Here is a 4,845-nt window from a genome sequence, read left to right as displayed (position 1 = left end):
AAAGAGAGGGAGAGAAGAGCTACTGAAGAAGAGGACGAGGAAGACTTGGTTGAAGCTACACACTGGTCAATCAAATAGCAAAGCAAGGCAGATGACCTAGGGGGGCTATGAGCCCGCCCAGAGAAGAGGGGCCTGGTTCCAGTATGCAAGTGCTAGAAATCGTACCACTGGCCATCACTGAGGGCAAAGGCAAGGATCTCATCCACCCTATTCTAATCCTCCTAGTGCCTCCCACCAACGCAACAACCCTCACCCTGAGCACCCCCACCAGCGTAGATGTCTCAAACTTCGTGGCATGGATGCAATACTTTATTAACAAAGAACTAGCCCAAGGGAAGAGCATCGAGACCATAGCCATAGGGCAGAAAAGGCCGGCCATTGACACCGAGTCAAGGTAGGATCTGAAGCGCCAGAAAGTGGAGGCCTCGACCACTCCCATCCACACAACAATGACGCCACCAGCTAATTACGACGAGTACCTCGCCAAGCTGCTCTCTCGATTGGAGAAGGCTAACGAGGAAAGGAAGATAGTTGTGACTGATTTGGCAGCAGAAAAAGATTCGGTGGCTGCATTTCAGCTAAAAAAGACCCAAGTAATAGCCATGCAGCAAAGGGAGATCTCTGATCTCACAGGAGTTGAAGGCTAAGGATGACAGGGAAGATGGTTGGAGGCAGCAACTGGAAGATGAAACACATGAACTCATGAAGATGCAAAGAGAATACAAGCTCCTGATCAAACAACATGAAGAGTTGACTGCAAAAATCGATCAGATTGAAAAGCTTATGGCTGAGTTTATTGCTAGGGACGAGGAAAGAAAGCAGGAGTTAGAGCAGCAACAGAAAGAAATCAAAACCATGACCGACAAGCTGGACCAATGAAATAAAGAACAGAAAACCATGAGCAAAGAGCTAAAGGACCAAGAGCATAAACTCGTGTCCCTGGTCTAGAGGCAGGGTGAGAGCATGGAAGAGATGAAGAAGAGAGCCGAGGAATGGGCAGGGCAAAATGAAAGAAGGGTGAAGACATTGGTGTGGCACTTGGCTCTGGTAGAGAAAGAGAAGATCCTTGCAGAGAGCAAAGCAGAAGCCGCCCAGGTAGCCTTTATTAATACCCAGCAAAAGGCCTTTATTAATACCTAGCAAAAGGCCTTTATTAATACTCAGCAAAAGGCCTTCCTAGATACACTGATGGACACCACCCGCCCAGAAGAAGAAGAGTCATTGGAGGTGATTAAGAAGAAACTCAGTATCGCACGCAGAGCTCTGCACGTAGGGCTGTAGATGCCACTCCAACCTGTGGAGGTTAAGCTGAGCCTGGATGATCAACGAAAGTATCTGTTATTACTAGCCGGCCTAACCCCCCAAGATATTGATGCGATAGGGTTTGAAGAGGGAACACAACAAGGAGACTCACAGGGGGATGAAGCTGAACTTCAATTCGATATGGGAAGGTTTAGAGAAGAGGTGATCTCACAGCTCCCCTCACCACATTTCCAAGAGCAATGACCGGTCGACACATCTGCAAAAAGACAAGCCGCGCTCAGGGAAAGAAGTAAAAAATTAGTAGAAGAAATCAAAAAGCAGCTAAGGGCCAAGCCAGTGCGCCCCTCCCACCATGCCCTGATGACATTCCTGCAGGATTCCACGCAGATTTAGTAGTTTGGGAGCAACAGGAAAGAGAAAAAGAGCCATTCACTTTCAGCTTTCTCATGCCCAACAGCTTGCGGAGGGTCTCACCACTCAAGGTGATGGAGGAGGTGATTGGGATTGATAACCAATTAGGACATAAGTGGCGGGAAGAAAGAGAGAATAACCCCACTCTTTGGGGAACTGAAGAAGTCGAATTCTGGCAAAATAGAGTGTTTGAAGTGCCACATTCTGTGCAAGGTTATAATTGCCAGCCCCTATGGAGGAGGCGGGTGTGTGACATCAGCATGCTCGCTTGGATGGCTTTTTGCAACACCTTGCCTTACGAGAGGAACAACCCCATGTTTATGGCGTACCCTCGTAGGGTAGGAGTGGATTTTGATGCCACCCTCCATGGGCGATATGATTTTCCCATTATCTACAACTCTAATGTTGTCTCTTTTGAACACGTCTTCATCTTCAACTCAGAAAGCTTGGATGACTCCATGACTTGCTTCCTTCCTGACTTTTCCTCTTGCCTTGATCCAACTTTCATAGCTACATGTAATTATTTTAGGCTTCTTAAATTATTACTTAAGCAAGATCCGACTCCGCAAGAACGTGGCATGCCTCCCCTCTTCTTTGATCCTAACACCATCGACAGCTGTGCCATGGCGCAGTTGATGATGAGGGCTAGCCTCCTCCCTTCTTTTGGCCTAGCTCTCCTGGAAGACATGAACGACAGCTAGTTCACCGGATGTAATTATCCCTTCCTCTCCACCACTTCACTCCACGTTCGCATGAATCTTAAATGATACATGCAAAGCTGGCAATTTTTTAGCAAATCCATCCGATCTCCTTCCCCACCTAATTTAGACGATGAGAATTAGGCATTGGTTGTCATCCTGCTAGTGTAATACTTATTTTTTGAAAAAGAAGAAGAAGAAGAAGAAGAAGCAAAAGAAGAAAAAGAAAAGCATGAAAGGAAAAGCAAGAGGAATATCACACAAGGACATGGAAAAAATGACTCACTTGAAGAAGCACTTAGCACCATATAAAACACGATCACTGCACCTAGGGGTCCTCAAGTTAGGCGTGCCCGGTGGCTTCGATTGGCCGGCTCCGCTCCTAGCCCCCCATCCCTTTTGATCCCCCACTACACGCTTGGGGCCCATCAAGGGCAGGACATACCTAGGGAGGTAACACTCACCTATGGTTAGACATGTCACCCTAAGCTACTTGCAAAGCACCTCTCTTTGCACAAATAGGGTCCTCAAGTGTGGGACATCACCTAGGCTTGCCTGTTTGCCTGTGGTTAGATCCACCTCCCCACTCCACTAGCACGAGCACAATGCACCACACATAGCCTTTGTCTTGCCTCCTACTTGGGCTCTTGAAGGCCACTACTGCTTCTACTTGTAAAAGTACTCATAATGGCGTTTTTTGCACTAGAAAGTATAGCATAATGCCTTGTATTTTAAGATATTTTTAGCCTCTAAATTTCCTTATAGTTAGTGTATTCACGAGCGATGGACCTAGAATCTAATGAAAGCTTATTAGGTGTAAATGCATAGTTCCTCCTAAGAACAATGCATTGTTTTTCTTGGTAAAAATGACATGCTGGCCATAGTCCAACTTTTTCGAACCAACAAGACAAATTTTCGGTCATGGAATTGAGGATCAAATGAATCTTGAGATTTTGGTATTTTAATTGGTGACAATAGTAAGGGCATGCTTTGGAATTTTTATTGATGTCACTTGCAGATGTTGGACATCCACCAAAGCATAACCGTAGAATTGAAGGAATACAAGGACGGTGTTATTTTTTATAACTAAACCTAGAAAAGTCAAAGGACCTAGCGAGGGGGGCAGGATCCCTTTGAGAGGCAATGTTAGTTGTGAGCTTTGTATGGTGGTGGAGGGTAGTGAGCAGGAGGGGAGTTGAAGGGAGGAGGTGACTTGTAGACAGGTGGTGGTGACTTGTAGATGGTTGGTGGGGACTTGTAAATAGGTGGTGGGAACTTGCATGGGGCCGGTGCGAAGGCGAATGGGCTAACTGAGTAGAGGGGCCCCCGAGCAGGATAATCCAGCTCCACTTTGCGCAGCCTCGCTCCTTGCTTCCCGAAGCCGATGTCAGTTCGAAAATTGCAGTCCTTGCTTGGGGAGGAGACCAAGAAGACCTTGGAAGCCTGGAGAGGCTTATACTTGATAAAATCAAAGTTAGGCACGCGGATCTAGAAGTAGCCATGTGCATCAGTGGTGGCAGTCTGATAGAAGTAGGTCTTGTACTGCCAATCCCTACAGGCGAGTTGAACCTTGGCGCCTGCACACAATAATATGGTATTGGATTGAGATTCGAGAGGATGCATGAAGGGAATGTTAGTGTGCTACATATTCAAGCTGTGTGTGTTGGGGGGCGGGGTGGGGCGAGAGAGAGAGAGAGTGTGTGTGTGTGTGTGAGTGAGTGAGTGAGTGTGTGTGTGTATGTGATTTATATATGCGCACCTGCAAGGGGCTTGGCGTCTTTGAGAGAGTGGGAGCCAACGTGGTTGCAGTTCTGGCAGACCACCACTCCTTCCACGGCCAAGGCGACCATCTGCTTCTTGATAGCCTTCTTGGCAGGGTAGAGCTTCTAGTCACTAGGGGGCTCGGAAGGCTCCTGCTGCTTCTTCTGGTATTGGCCGGGAGGCATATCACTACTATTACTCTTCTTCTTGTACTGGCCTAGGTTAATATCGTGCGCTGAGGCCAGCTCAAGCGAGGTCAAGCAGCCCGCGATCATCATCACCATGAGAGCGACAACAGCAGTCATGGCACTCGTACTCGTCGTCATGGCCATGTTGCAGCTGAATGTTGCTCGAGCCTCAATTCTAAGATTGGACCACTCTATGGGACTCCTTACTTTGCATAAAGGCTACGAATGCTTCATTTCATTTCAAAGCATATTTGAAAGGGCAATGTAGTCAATGCGGGTCAAAGAATTCGACATACTAGCTAAAAGAAGTGTCAATAATTTCTTTTTAGGTTACGATCAAGGAGTCTGAAGATGTCACTTATGGTAACAATCATGAAGAAGTAAGTACAAAGAAGCACAAGGAGTTATGATACAGAAAAGGGACTATAAGAATTTTAGATCCTTACTTGAAAGTCATATCAAAAAACTGATAAGGCATAACTATTTTGCAAGATGGCAAGCTGAACAATTCAAGGATTATCTAA

At 46.5% G+C, this 4,845-nt stretch overlaps 1 pseudogene; it reads right to left on the bottom strand.

Annotated features, from left to right (window-relative positions):
* Positions 1-3,518: 3,518 nt before the first annotated feature.
* LOC148010945 (non-classical arabinogalactan protein 31-like) lies at positions 3,519-4,484 on the bottom strand (annotated as a pseudogene).
* Between the last annotated feature and the right edge of the window lie 361 nt (positions 4,485-4,845).

This window comes from Lygodium microphyllum, chromosome 29 (genome assembly GCF_053477565.2).
Source record: "Lygodium microphyllum isolate KBCC chromosome 29, Lygodium_microphyllum_v1.1.10, whole genome shotgun sequence".
In the NCBI taxonomy this organism is placed as follows: domain Eukaryota; kingdom Viridiplantae; phylum Streptophyta; class Polypodiopsida; order Schizaeales; family Lygodiaceae; genus Lygodium; species Lygodium microphyllum.
The sequence above is the reverse complement of the archived record's forward strand: the minus strand, read 5'-3'. Positions and strand labels throughout refer to the sequence as shown.